At 39.9% G+C, this 15,984-nt stretch overlaps 1 protein-coding gene across 5 annotated transcripts in view; it reads right to left on the reverse strand.

The window, feature by feature from the left end:
* Positions 1–15,984, reverse strand: part of BANP (BTG3 associated nuclear protein) — a 135,913-nt gene that overhangs the window by 38,896 nt on the left and 81,033 nt on the right. The gene's annotated exons all lie outside the window — the stretch shown is intronic.

Genomic DNA, 15,984 nt, shown 5'->3' on the forward strand with positions numbered 1-15,984 from the left:
CAGTATTCCTTTCATATGATGGGTGAAAAAAAGCAGCCATTGCCCTTCAAACCCTCAGAGTGAGATGTGAAATGACAGAACTGACACCAAATACAAGTCCCAGCCCAGGACTATGAGGTATATGAATGGCCACAGAGGAATGTACACATGGATGGCTTCCATGACATTGAGAATAACATGTTTTACATAAAATGAAAAAATAAAACTGTTGTACATCAGCATAAGCCAAATTAGGGAGATATACACCAAATCTGGGCACAAAATAAGAGGGACGAAACATTTTTCAGAAGGCCAATGACAACTGTGTTTCTTCCTTTTTTAGCACCATCAACCACATTCTTCTGCACGCAAATTGAGTCCAAATTTTACAAGGGACATATTTAGAAAATATCTGTAAAAGGAAATAATCTAGAATTATTTGTGATACGAAGTTAAACATAGAAAGTTACTCATGTATAAACAGCAGCTCGCCTAGAACCCTAAGAATTTTCTTCCTTTTTTTTTTTTCTTTTAATATTTTTCAAAAACCTGGTACACCTGGCATGCAACCAAGTCTGTAACAGTGACTAATCAAGTGACAGGGCCACAGGGATGGGAGCTGGAATGTGCTTGGGTCATTTGAACTTCCTAACCCCAATCTGGATGTCTAAGGTTTGCTGACTTTGTTTGGTCTATCCCACCGGATGATTTCCTTGGCACTGATACAGGTGAGGGGTTTTTTTTGCAGTCAACTAGATCAGTGTTCAACTGTAACATCAAAATGACTGCTCAGAACTTGAGAAACTGAAGCTTTGGCTGGGATATTAAATTCTAAATAATAAGAACCTAATAAAAGACAAAAATAGTCATATAAATATTTATAATTTATTCTTATTACATTTTATTTATTACTGCAGAAAGTATGAACCATGGAAAATTGCACAGAAGCCACCAAGCTTAGCATATTATATGTGAAAGACCATTTTTTACATTCTGGAAAAAGATAAACAGAAAAGCTTCTAAATAAATCCTTTAAAGCTCCTAATCCAAGACAAACATGATGATTACGATTGTCAAATGCTCCTGCAGAGCACGTGTTAGGTGCTCTAATTGTTTCATGTGGCAGAAATAACCATGTACCAACAGGCCAGCAGATGTAGCTAAAAGCTCAAGCCCATCTGGTTATTTTACACACACTAAGAATGGCTTCTTGTTCAGACAGGCAATGACCACTGAAAAAAAAAAAATTGTGAAACCAACCATTTTTCCTGTTAAAATATTTTGACAATATTAATGCAGGAACTCTTGAGCTGTGCCCTTGCTTTTCACAGTGGAAGTAATGGGTTTTATTGGGCTCAGCTGCTACTACAGCCTGTAGTGCTCCAGAGCTTGCTGGGCTCCTGCTCTGCCGGCAGCTCAAGTGAGAACCTGAAGCTGCTGTGAGCTGCATTTGGTGCAAAAGCTACAACTGACAACCCCGATGTCAGAACCAGAGTTATCAGGATGTTCTTTTCATTATTATCTATTATTTGTAATGTAGAAACTGAATTTAAATACGTGCAAGAAAGTTATTTGCCGCTTGGTCTTAAGTCTCACATAATGGATCAGCTTCCCCTCAATTTACAGTGAAATCTGAATCATGGCCAAATCTTGCCCTGTGACACCTGCTCACATGATAACTACTGATTGGTTTGGGCTCTACTTGAACAAGACAGAGAAATTCAGATCATGATGCTGTGCAGTGAAATACCCTTTTGATTTTAGTCCAAACAATACACTTATTCTACTACCTGGAGTCCTTTGCCTACAGGCAGCATCATCCTCCAAAATTTAGATTACTTTAAAACTGTTGCAATAAAATCAGAAAGGGCCCAGCAAGTGAAATAACAATGAAAAAAAGTCACGGGGGAAACAACGAGCTTAAACTTATCCTGTTACTTCTATGTATTGAACCTACATACTTCAGGAAGGAAGAGGCGGGATAACCAATCACTTGCCTTTTTTTGTGAATCACCTTAATTCTGAACTTTTTGTTCTGAGCTTTCTCATAACCTTGAAATCCAATAACGATAAAATTCCAGAGATATTACGGAGACCACGAGGGCATTGAACTGAACTGTACTGTTACAGATAGGACATTCAGAATCAGGCCTGGAGTTGGCTGGACAGATTCTCTAATACAATAAAAATAGCCTTTTCTTTCCCACATTTTACTATCTGTCTTTGTTTATTCAACAATTCAGCAAGCCCAGCTGGATCACAGACATTGTCATCAAAGAAACATTCTAGGTCAGCCAGAAGTGGATGCCAATTGTCTAAAAATAAATAGAGGCTTTGTCACTGGAGTATAATTTTAAGGCCCCTGTAATGAATAATGGAATAGTAAAATCTTTCCAGACAAGTGGGATACACGGATTTCAAGCAGAAAGATTTCACAGTTAATCTGAAATTCACAGCTATTGTGAGCTCCAGATAACCTAATTTTTATGTTACTTCAATAAAAATTATACATGGAGGAGCTTATTAAAAGGTTTGGTATTGCTTTTAAATACTCGCAGAGCTGCTGAATACCACGGGAGACAGATGAGCATTTACCTGCCACACAGACAAGAAAACCGAAGCAACATGCTGAGCCAATTTCCTATGGGTCACCAAGTGGCAGAACTGGGATCAGATTTCACACTTTCTAGCTCTTATCCCTGATATCATGCACAAATTATTTCCTCTAAGCTAAGAGAAGAGACAAGATAAGAACACATAGCTTTATCAATATAGCGTAATTGCTAAAGATCTTGAAGGAGCTTAAATAAGAAGCAGAAGGCAAAGATGTTGTAACAAGTAGAGCTTGGCCCTGTAAACATATTAATTTAAAGAAAATTCCTTCACAAAAAGGTTTAGAGGCTACTTCCTCAAAGCATAAATACAAACGTTTCCAATTGCAATTTATCCAAGTCTCATCAGCAAAGACGAGATTTTTGTCTCAAGTGTAAACTTGAAGAATAAAAGATAACGTGGAAACTCATTGCTTATTTGTAAATCAAACCGAATTTTTGCTCCATTTTTTATGGTCTTCACTAATTCTTACATAAAACATTTTCCAACCTTTTCTACTCAGCTCAAGGTGCCCTAAAAATGGAATGATGCAGGGAAGACCCTGCAGAGTTAAAAAGTGATGCTGGACACTTAGATGATAAAAACCACACTCTAAAAGAAGTGACATTCAGATGAACAATTTCCTGATTATGAGCTGTCAATCTGTCAATGCATCAGAGTTAGAAGCATCAGAGAAGCCCAGAGATTTGGGCTGGAGCAGCATCAGGGGCCATTTACACTGAGGTAGATATGGTATTATTTCGATTTTTTTAGAAATGCAGTTTTGCCCCCAATCCCTTCAACTAGTTAGAATGAATCCCACTTAGCAAAATGAATTCACATTCTATTAAGAACACAAGAATCATCGATAAAACCACAATTTCAGAACCATTAAGCCAGATTTAAGGTACCTCTTTGTTATCTCCTTTTCACACACAACAGAGGGGGAGCATGAAGGGAAACTTTCCATCCCCAGATAGGTAAAGGGCACAGGCTCATGTGAACCCTCACTTTGTGCTGGGACAGATCACACATTGTACAGTGTTTTGTATGTAAAGTTTTCGGACTAGGTCAATTGGTTACTCAGGCTGGAGAAGAGAAGGCTCCAAGGGGACCTCATAGTGGCCTTGAAGAGGGTCCAGGAAAGCTGGGGAGGGACTCTTCACCAGAGAGAGTAGTGATAATACAAGGGGTAATGGTTTTAAACTGAAAGAGGGGAGATTTAGGTCAGACATCAGGAAGAAATTCTTCCCCATGAGGACAGGAAGGCACTGGCCCAGGATGCCCAGAGAAGCTGTGGCTGCCCCATCCCTGGAGGTGTTCAAGGGCAGGTTGGATAAGGCTTGTGCAGCCTGGGCTGGTGGCAGGTGTCCCTGCTCATGCAGGGAGTTTGGAACTTGATGGTCTTTAAGGTCCCTTCCAACCTTCACCATGCTGTGATTCTACGGTTATGGCAATAAAATACTACACATTAAGAAACTTTGTAATGCAGAAATAATCTCACATTCTTTATAAACTCTACTAGCAGCTCTACTCCTTTGTACCAGTAACAATGGTACCCTCCTTAAGTTACACTGAGCCATGGCAGGCACAGGCTTCAAGAAGTAGCAGTTTTGGCTTTCTTTTCAGCACTCAGAGGATTGTATGACATGAAGGAACAGACTAACTCCCCAAGAACCATAAATTCAAGTCCTAAAACAACAAAGGACGTCAATATTTCTTTTAGAAATGGGAGCCTATAAATTGATCTTCACTGAGCTGGTTGTTTTTCCCTTGTTCAGTATTTTGAAATCATCAAGATAAAATGTCCCGAAAATGACACCATAAGGGAGGAAGTGAATCTAATCCACTGCTTCTTGTAAAACCAGGGAATTACTGAACACAACACTCTACTTCTGGCATTGCCTCTGTGAGATACAGCTCTTGTATGCTTTTGATAGCTGATGTTACTGTAAAATACAGTAGAAATTACATTACATCTCTTCAGAAGAAAATCCAACCCGTTTCTAACCTTCCAAAAGCTGCAGAAATTGTTTAAAATCTAATGCAAACTATCCCAGACACAATTTTCTAATTGGCTGGGATTCTACTTCTTAAAAAAAACCTACTAACAAAATACTTCTTTACAGTGCTCTAATTCTGTGTTACAACTCAAAAAAAATGTCTTAGGTTTCTCAAAGTGCTCACACATCCATGATAAAAATTGAGTGGAAAAAATATTTAAACAGGAAAAAAGGCAGAAAAGGTTTTGCACGTTTTTCTCATCAGGTTGGATTCTAGCTTTCTCTTAAATTTATTCCAAGAAAAAAAAAAAAATATTCACACTCCTGAGAAATTTGTGGTATCTTCCCATCCTCACCCTGCCCACTCCAGTGAGCCTCCAAGCAATGGGAATTAAAAGCCACAGCAATGACAAGAACGTGAAACCAAAGCTTCCCAGCCTCTCTGGGAGAACATGTCGGATACTTGTGACCACAAACTTGCCTTTGTTTATACTCTGTTGTGAAATACTTCATATTCTGCTCAGTTCTGTGGTTATAAAAGGCTTAATGAATAAAATCTGCTTTAGAGATAATACACAGGCTATTGTGAAGACAATTCCCTGTAAACATTGATACACAAACACTACCCGAAAGATACAAAAGATAAAGGCTGTCTGAGGTTACTCAAAGAACAATCTCATAGTGTTAATTGACACAAAACAAGTGAAAACATTTATCAACAGATTAATCTCTTCAGAAGGAAGAAATGAAAGCTGCAAGGACTCAATAATCATCATTTTCTCCTGCTGATGAGATGCAGACAGGCAGAACTCAAAGGGAAAGGTGACAAGATAACCCAGGTTGCTCTGCACAGCTGGGAGAGTTCATTCCTCTTAAATTGAAAGATCAGCTCAAGAGGAAAACTTAAGCTGCTGGAACAGTCTGGGCTCGTGTGACAGTTGTGTGCTCACTCAGTGCTGAAACACTTGCTGGAGCATGGCTTCACTCTGCCTTTCTTTCCAACTGGCTGAATCCAGGCTGTTTCACAACACCTTGCCCAGACTCCAGGCCAGGGAAGCTCAGCTGTCAAAAGTCCCCAACATCACGTCCCCCTTCCAAGTCAGAACTTAGAAACATATTAAAAGATTTAAAGGCCAGCATTAACATAACATGAAATATTCACAGTCAACCCTGTGGTTAAGTTACAAACTGTTCAGTTAGGAAAATGCTCTCTCTGCACTGCTTGAACCTTCTGGGCTCCCTGCAAGCACTGGTACTGCTAAGGTCATGAGCCTTGCTCCCTGGTTCCTTTCCTTGGCACATTCATGGTCTCATCCTACAGCTTCTGCCTGTTTGAAATGTTTTCTGGCAGAACTACCTCCTGGAATTTGTGCATCTATCTTCTGCTACTGCATATTGTGCCTACCTGGGTCAGCTCTCATGTACAACCACAGGACAAGCTCATGACACATCCCTGCTCCCTTGTCCCACTGCAGACCTACATGGTGTCATTTTCAAAAGCAAAACCCAAAAACATTATGGATATGTTAAGTCTTATGAGATCTGTCAGTCCAAGTCTTTCAGACACACTTTCTATGCAGTGTAGGCATTCTTGTTTGCTTTTTTCTGTTGCACTACATGCCAAGAGGTGATACCCAATGCTTCATTGCTGCTATTCTGTACAGACTGGTATGCAAGGGATTTAATGAATCTGAGGCTGCCACAAACCTTTGGATTAAAATAAATAAAACCAATTGAACAGTCATAGTGTATTTTTCAAACACTTGTTTTGAACCAAACAGTGAAACCCCTGGTTTGCTCCCTTAAATAAAATCCCCTCTAGTCATTACCAGCCCTACTGAATTCATGCCCTGGCACTGGAGTTCTGCTGCCTCAACCCTCCTGCTGTAACAGTTTTGAGTATTTCCTGCAAGATCCCATCCTCTCTGGTAGCTCTGGCAACTGCAGGCCACATTGTGTCTGAATCTGGACAGGCTTTGTTTGTGTATAGTTGGTTTTGATCAGGTTGACATGTACTAAATTTAACTCTGGTCTTTGTTCCACTGTGCTTTTGGCAAAAGCTCTAGAAACAATGTCTGCAAACAAAGTATGTCCAATAGTTTTGTATTCCATTGGCTAAGAGTACATGTGCTGTCAAAAAAGCAATCTTTATATTCCAGTGGGACATCACCCATTTGCTCTATTTGGCAATACCAGTTAGTGGCTGATGGTCAGCTGGCCTCCCAGAGACAAATCATGAAAACTTTTCACACAGCTGCACCAAAGCCAAAACCTCCTCTTTTTGACTCTACCGGTGCATCATTATTTTTCTTTCCAGCAACTACACATACCAGTTCCTGACTTTTGTTTCTAATTACAGAGGTAAAAGAAGTGTACAGAGTCAGAAAGTTAAAAATTTTTGGTACTGCTGCAGTCCTGGGGCTTCCTACATTTTGGTTGTTCTGGGGTGGGAGGGACAGGGTGTAGAATTTGTGGATTTACAATTAAGTCCGTGTTACCTTTAGCCATCAGCATCCTTAGGCTGCCAATCCAGACAATTCCTCACATAGAAATCCCTTCAGCATATCTTCCTAGTCTATCTAGGCAGCAGGGTGCTAATAGCTCCATCTCTAATGTGACCTTGCTACACTCCCTCTTCTGCTTCTCCAAATGTGACACTGACACGCATGGATTTGACACTGCATTGAGATTCCTCTCTCCTCTCTTTTTTCAACTTCATACTCAGCTATACTGCCTCTTCTGAAATCCACCACTCCAGCCACCCCGATGCAGCTCCTCTCCTCTGGCACTCACTGGCCCTGAGTCTGTCCAACCCAACACAAGCCACGTGCAGAGCAAGCACAGCAGAGCAGCATTCCTCCGCTGCTCTCCCGACCCTCACTCTTCCTTCTGCGCCCAGCCTCACCCTACCTCCAGATGTGACCCTCTCCTCTTCTGCTCCCGACTCTCCCCCAGGGCATGAACTGACCACAACCTGAACATCTTTGCTTCAAGCCACACGCCACCTTGGGCTTCCTCCACGGGACCCTTCCCAGTACGCAAGCTCTGTGCACTACAAGTCAGACTAACTCCAGCCCGTTATTTCTCGCCTTTCCTCCCAGCTGAGTACACATCCAAATATAGTGACAGTGCTGCTGAGACTCAGAGATTTTTCTAGCATACAAACGCAGACAAGACTGCTGCAACGACCAAGCATCCACTCAATAAATACTTTTGGCAGGCCAAATTGTCCCCCTGGGTTGTCCATTGGCCATCACTGCTCTGCTATCAAAACCAGGCTGCAATTTTCAGCAGAGCATCTCCGCAGTTGAACTGAACTCAAATTACCATCTGAGAAAACTGCCTCTTTCAAACAGATTAAAATTAAAATAAAAATGCAAATATGCTTTTTATGGACTCTTATTGCAGCTCTCCTGTCCTCATGAGCAGGCGGAGAGGCTGGATCAAACAAAACAAAATACTTAACATACTTATTTCTGCTGGGCTCCAGCTCTATGATCCCCCTGATTTCTGGATGCAGGTCCCTTGTTCTGCAGTGTTTTCCACTTCTCATGCCCACAGCAGCAGATCCAACCCCACAGGTTTTTACTACGAACCCAGTGGCTTGCTTTGATGGACAAATTCTACTGCTTTAAAAAGCATTTTGCTCCTGAGGCCCTTTCACCAGATTGCTATCAGTCTGATCTCTTCTCACAGAAACAATTTCAAAAATCCTCCAAATTTGAAAAAATTGTTCTTGAGACTCATTGCTCACAGGATTTTCTATTATTTCAACCACTTTTAGCACCTTCTCTCTTCTAAGGTAAAAACATATCTCTCCTGTGCTTCAGATGGTACTGGAATGCAGCACTGCCCTAAATTCTTCAATTCCATTTCACAGTCACCTTCCTCTTTCAGAGTTGAAAGAAAATTGTTAAGTGTCTCAAGTGTGTCAAAACAGCTCTTGCTGTCCAACACCATTCCCTTCTGCTGTACTCACTCCACTCTTGTTAACCTTCCTGTACACCTAGAAAATTTCAACTCAGATGCATTCTGCATCCTCCCTTCTCCCACTGAGGATATCTTCTGTTTCCTTTTTATGCCTCGTACCACATGGAAATTCAATGATCACATGAGATTTTTGAAATGTGTGTGCATTTTTTTTTTAATATCCTGGTCCAAGTTGGCTATACAAAATAGAAACATAACCTTCACAACCCTCTACATGTATTTTGTCCCAAAAACTCAGCTTTTAAAGGAGCTCTCACCTTGCTGGTAAGAGCACAAGCACCTGGCACAATTCCATTTTTTCCCTGAAATAAATAGTTTAGAGCTCTCATCAAGAAAGGCTGGGGAGAAATGATTGACTGCACAACATAACATTGACTGATTTGTAATTAAAAATATGATACTGATGAGGAAAGCAGCCTCAAGCAACTCAATAGAAATGACATTAATACAGGAATATCAAACAACCGTGCTGAAAATGAGAAGGAAAAAAAAAAGTGGCACTCCCTTGCATTCTCTGATCTCAATTACTGCCCACACTCAAGTGTGATTTCTAGATGAAGTCATAATTTGAGATCACATTTATGGTGTTGTGCCAGAACCTTTATGCTCCTGCCCACACTGGGATTAAAGGGCTGGAAGCCTGACAGGGATTGAGCTGCTCAAGTACTACCTGGCAGTCAACTCAGGAACCCAAGGGACTGAGCTGCCCAAATCCCTCTGACTTTGAGAAAGGCTGTTAGGTCTTCAAAACCAGTTAGACAAAAGGGGCACAAGCCAACTCCAGAGGCACCTGTGCAGTGTAGTCATGAAGTTTCAGCAAAAAGCACAACAAGAAGGAATGTCAGGAGAGGAAGGAGCCAGGAAGGTGGCCTTTGATGGGGTTAGGAGAATTAGGGGAGACCACAGCAAAGCCAAAATGAAAAGATCTTCAGGAGCCAAACTCTTCCCGGAGCAACTAAAGACAAAAGATGCGGAAGAGTATCCTGAGGGTGAAACAACCCCCTGATTAGACATATGGATGAGTAGTGTAAATAAAATGGGGGAGAGGGAGAGGGTCTACCTCTTGACTTAAACAAAGCAGCTCAAACGGGCTTTAAAGAATAGCACAAAAATGAAGATTTACGTTAATCCTTCAGACAGTACTATATATTCCTGAGAAGATCCATGCCTGTTTTTCCACAGGAAAAACTTCCAGAATCAAAATAATTCTGAAGCAATTTTAAATTTACAGCTCACATAGAATAGAATATTCTAGGATCTTCTGTCAAGCCCACATGCCCTAGGACACCATCACTCCCCAACAGCATTCCAGTAACAAGCTGCACTGAGAGAGGCTTATGGGAATTGTTTCTCCTAATTTTTTTTTCCTTTTTAAAGTACCTATTCTCAAAGCAACTCTTAGCTACAGACTTACATGCAGAGATATGAAGGAAAAAGCCTCATTTTAAAGTAATTTTCTCTAAGGATGCCTCACAAACTCAGTGCCACAGCATCATGCTGATCATGGTCACAGCCCAGAAGTCCCTGCTGTTATCTCTGGGGGTTCTAATTCAACTCTCACAGCACCTGCAACAGAGCCATGGAGGCTGCACACCTGCACACCTGCGGTGCCTGTGCACCTACTCTGAATTTTACAGGAGTAAGAACCATGTATGAGAGCAAAACTTAACACAGACAACTCTTTTCAAACACGAGCTCTTGCTGCTTCTACAGCCTGGCATGAATCATCCCTTGCAGTAAGATGCTATCAACAACAAAGCAGATAGTGTCATAGGAACCATAAAACTTAATGGACCATAACACTAAACACATCCCTGCCTCACAGGAGGCAGCTATCATTATTGGCACTCTGCAAGTTCATACCCTTTAAAGAGATTATTCTAAAGCAGGATGAATTTATTTTGGGTTTATTTTTTAACACCAAGAACAATTTTTGCTTTTAATTTTTTCATCCCAAAAACATTTATTCTGATACATTTTTGTTTGGATACCGCAAAAGTAAGTACTTCGTGTGTTTTTACTCTCATGTTTACTGCTTAGAATGTTGTAGTTTTCTCAATGAAGCAAACAAAGAACTTCTCACATCAAGAAAAAGGAAGTCTGAGGACTTTTTAGTGGCTGATTTTTGCACTCAGTTGGGTTCAAGAACCAAGGATTTTTACTTCGTTCAATTTTGCACCAATTTCTGCACTAATAATAGTTGCAGCAGAAAAGCAAACAGATGACAAATCAATTTCTCATGTTAATGAAACATTTTACTTGAAATGGAAAACACAATTCTCAACAACTTCAACATTTGGAATTCATGTGGTATTCATATGAATATGGGAAAAAAATCAAAATAAATGTCAGTTCTCATGCTGACATCAAGGCCTGATTAATAAAACCCAACCCAATTAACCACAATGGCTAAAGTCTGTGACTTGAAAGTTCTTCATCACTAGTGTTTGCAAATGTTGGGAAGAAGGGCTTGGGAATATGAGCTGCTGGATGCCATGTGCCATTCCAGAACTGGAGCTGGGGAAAACCACCAACTTGTCAGTTGTGTTTGCCTGGTCTAAGCAAAACAGATTTAAAGAGACACAATTCACTTCCAGGGGATAATTTACATAGCCTTGACTTTCTTTATGAAATATACTTCTCTTCTTTACAATTATACACAAGTCCACAGAAAAAAGGATGTGCTTTTCATTACAGAAAATCCCAAAGAGGAAACTATAGATTTGTCTGGAAATTTCAATTACTTAAGGAAAGAAACAATGAGGACAGTCGAAATCTCTCCCAGCACTGACAAAGCAGAATTGCACTGATATAATGTCACAGTTTATATTTATTTCAGATAGAGGCTGAAAGGGAAAGCTCAGTATTTCAGGAAGGAGAAAAAAATACAAAATGAACAATAAAAATGTATGAAACAATTTGGCTTAGCATGATGTAATGGAAGAGGAAATAGCATTAAAACCCTCTTAGAAACACAGAATGTGGGTATTTTGCTCTGGAAGACACTGGCTTCCAACACAGCACAGCAGCCACCAGCCTTGACCAAGGCCAAGCAAGCAGTGACTTTGCAGGCTACAGCCTGGGAATGCACTGGGAAGTGCTGCAGAAAACCAGAGATGATATTCCTGTCCTGGGGCTGCTGCTGGCAACAAGACCAAGAGCAGGAATATTGTCCCTTCAGTCAGCTATGCTGCAACATTCCAGGAATTCTTTTATTCCTCTGAGTCTTTTAGCTTTGCTGCAAGTTTTTGTGAGAGCTTTCCAGAAAAACAAATTAACATGGAATTTCTGTACAGTGAAAAGGAAAATGAACATTCAGTGATATTCAGATGTGGCACCAAGCAATGCTGCAGGCTGTTAAATGTTATTAAGGGTTACTATAAAAAAAAGTATGTTCAGAGAAAAAGAGGGTCCAATTCCAAGTTCAGGTGTTCTGATATTGTAAGGGTGTCATTCCTTCCTCATGAATCTTGTCACTGTCAATGCATACTATCCATCAGTGACACAACATTCTGCTCTTTTCAAGGCCAGTGACAGATTTTATAAAAACAAAGTCTGACAAAGTCTCCAAATATATATATATACATATATACATATATATATATATATATATTTTCATTCCTCTATCCTCCCAAGATAATGCAAAAGACAGTATTCAACACATGGAAAACTAAAGCATCTGTATATCCTCAATAAAAAAATTCCAGAAAGTGACAGATATTGGTAAGCCAAGATTTCTTTCTCCAGAGCAAGTGATCTAAATTAAATTTTCCCAGAAGGGCATTTCTAATGAAGACATTTGCAAATGATATAACTAATAAATGCTCTTAATAACATTTTCTTAAAGAACACAAGAAAGTGCCACCTGAACTTTTTAATCTACCCATTTCTAGGTCAGTCATTCAGAATTCTGGACTTCCTCAACTACTACTTATCTGCTCCAGATAATGTTGATGGATGCAAACATTTAAGAATCATCTTATTTTGGAAACTCTCCATGGAAGAAGGAGCATCTGTTCCTTGTGTTCGGGGCTTTTAAGTATAAACTTACATAAGCGGTCATGCAATTACACCCATGAGTGATTTTTTTTGCTGTTGTTAAGGATTCTATGTTGAACTAAATGGACTTCAAATAATGGTAAAACTGTTAGGATCACTTGGAAAATAATTAGGCCAACGACAAATGTTTCTGACAGTCCCATTCCCATTACGCAACTCTAAGTCATATTTCATTTAATTTAGAACAGATGATTCACTGATCACTCCTTTCATAAGGTTTCACATAGTGTCTCTCTGACTTAGTGCCACTGACAATGAAAAATACACACCATAAAGTAAAATCATTTGGTATTTTACCAAACGCCTTTGAAGATCAGGGCCCAGTTTTCCAGCAGTGCACAAACAGACTCAGCAGTCTTTAGCAGACTCACCATCTGGGTTCACACCAAAATGCAACCCTTTAGCTCATGGCTGTGTGAGGCAAGCACAGAATGAATACCATAGGCAAAAGAACTTTACTCTTGACTTTGGCATGGCTCTGTATGCAACACTGGGCACATTCTCTTTCCTAGACACTTGCAGCCTGTTTCTACCATCTAACAACATCTTTTCTGCCTATTGACCTACTATAAAACAAACTTTTCTGGCAGGAAAACATGATCCTGCCAAGGATAACAACAAAAATCACTGTGCCACTGTCAAAACAATCTCATTCATTTCTCTGCTTTAGTCTTTCTTACAGCTTTCTCCTCTCTACATGGACATCTCCTGTGTTCATACCTGCAGCAGAGCACACGTCCTGTCCTGGAACTGCAGTTTACTAGTGTCTTCCTACCGTTCTTTATGTGAAGAGCTATAATACTAAAGAAAAACTTGAAACCCAAAGATCTCACAACACAGTTCTGGAATTTAAAAGCAGTGATCAGTATTTTCTCACCGCTAGCTGTTACATCTACTGATTTACTGGCACCACTGACATTTTGCCCTGACTGGGTTTGATGCATTACAAGAACTTCTGCAGCCCTGGGCATCTCAACCAGCGAAGCCCATGAAGTGACTTAGTTCTGGGGTTAGCACTGTCATACCAACTCAAAAGCAAAACAGAGTCTTGGAAAGCATACACAAAAGCTCAGTGTAAGATGGGCTGGATTTGAAGACAGTCCTTCTGTGTCACTGCTGTGGGATTGAGATCCCTCATTTTCAGTGTCACTATGAGCCACCTCTCACAAAACAGTTCACTAGAAAATCACATCAACATGATAAATAACTTAATTCTAGGACTTCCTCCTGGTGAACTCAGTAACACTTCTGCTGTTTAACACAAATATTTAGCAACATTCCAGAAGCATGGAATGACATATTTCAGGAGCAAAAATAGTTGTAAAAAAATGAAGCAAGTTATAAAACAGATTCATTGATAGCTCAACCCTGGTTGGAGCCCAGAATTTCTATCAAAGAAAAAAAGAGTATCTGTGTGTAAAGCAGAACTGCTCTTTGCTTCCAAACCCGTCAGGAACTGATAGCTCTAGCTGAATATTTGATGGAGCCAATAGACAACAATTAATCCCAGCAGACTGGATCAAACAAAATGAAGCAAGTTTACAATTTAAAGTACTTATTGCACAAAGAAGAATTTTGTTCACAGAACACTAAAGAAATGGCTAAGACAAGCAACAGTGGATGATTTTCCAAACCACTTTTCCAAACGTTACTCACAGTAACAGGGAGACGTGCTTTGAATCAACTAAATGTATCCCAGTTAATTAAAATAGCCTCTGATATTAGCACTGAAAACTGTGCTGTTGCTCTGGGATTTCAATGTTTAAAATAAGCAACAAAGTGGTCATCTTGTAGTTTTTTTTAATGTTTGCATTTGAAATAGAAACACACATGAACTACCAAAAAATACACTGAATTATATGACATCCTACGATTATTTCCCAGTCAGCACCAACCACAAAATTATGCTCCTTAATCATCCTCCTTCAATGTATTAGATCTTCACTCAGCTAGTTTGAAATATTTTAGGGATTCTGGAACACCAGATGGAAAATATTTTTGAACTACGGAAAGGATTTGAATACATGAACAACAGACATAAAAGTCAATCAGGTGGTCAAATCTCACTATTTTTAACATTATCTTGTTTAAACCCTGAAAATTCTGTGTAAATCACCCAGATTGTCTTCTAAAAAGATAAGCTCACTCTTCATTTGCAACTGAGCCACCGTGACTTAATTTTTAAAAGGGATAAGCTTTTGTGACCAAACATGGCAAAATGCAGGGGGTTTTTTGATGGAAACAAAAAAACGGGAAGAAGCCATTTCCCATCTCCACACACTGAACTGAGCCACAAAAGATTCCCAAAGTCACGGCCACTGCTCGTGAAATACCACAAAACCCCATTATCCTTTAACCGAGACCAACAACACGGACATCTAGACACAGATTGAAGTCATCAAGATTTACTGTTGTGCTTAGAACAGAGGAAAGATTAATGATGTTAATGGTCTGACCTCTGTACTTGCCATTTAATTACCTGACAACACATACACACGCACACACACGCTGATGTTGTTTTTCAGCAGGATGAAAGGAAATCCCTCCACGCTGCACAGCCCATCAGCAGGGTCTGCCAGCTGCAAGCACGTAGCTGGTACCCAGCCAAGGCCACTTGCATTTCAGTGTCTCCAGTCTCAACCTATCATGGGCATTGACAGTCCAATTGTACCAACCATTTCCCAAATCCTTCTTGGGTTGGAATTTGGGATGGGGGACAGTGATTTCCAAACACAAACGTGATGCTGGAGACATCCCTGGTATTTAAAATAACTGAGCACAGAAGTATTGGAGCACACCAAGAGGAGCAGTGATGGGATAAGGGCAAAGCTGCAGCATAAAGACAGGGTTCATATCACATGATGAGAAAAATCATAAATGAAGAGCAGTAAAAAAAATAAACAAAACAAAAAAGAAACGATTTCTCTAGATGAGCACAGCAAGATAGCTTTGTGATGACTGCTATTCTACAAGCAGAGATTTTTATTACCAAAATCTCTAATAAGACACAACTTAGACCTATGCCTTCTATGAAGGTGGAGAAAATTATTTTTCCTTATATTTAAAAGATTATCACTTCATATCTCATCTCTTCTTATTAAGTTTACAGGAATATTAAAACAAGATTTGGGTGAATAAAGAACATAATATACTCCAAAATAGAGAACATATTCTTTGGAGCATTATAAATGCTCCCGTCTGCTTGAATGGAATTTTAATGGAACAACCCACCCTCTCGGGAGAAAAATAAAAATGATGACAGAAAATATTATCCTTTTCCAAAAGCCTCATTAAACAGCCTTGCTTTACAACCACCACAGGTCACTCCATGGACTCTGTTGCTCAGGGACTGTATCAAAGA

Source organism: Apus apus, chromosome 11 (assembly GCF_020740795.1).
Source record: "Apus apus isolate bApuApu2 chromosome 11, bApuApu2.pri.cur, whole genome shotgun sequence".
In the NCBI taxonomy this organism is placed as follows: domain Eukaryota; kingdom Metazoa; phylum Chordata; class Aves; order Apodiformes; family Apodidae; genus Apus; species Apus apus.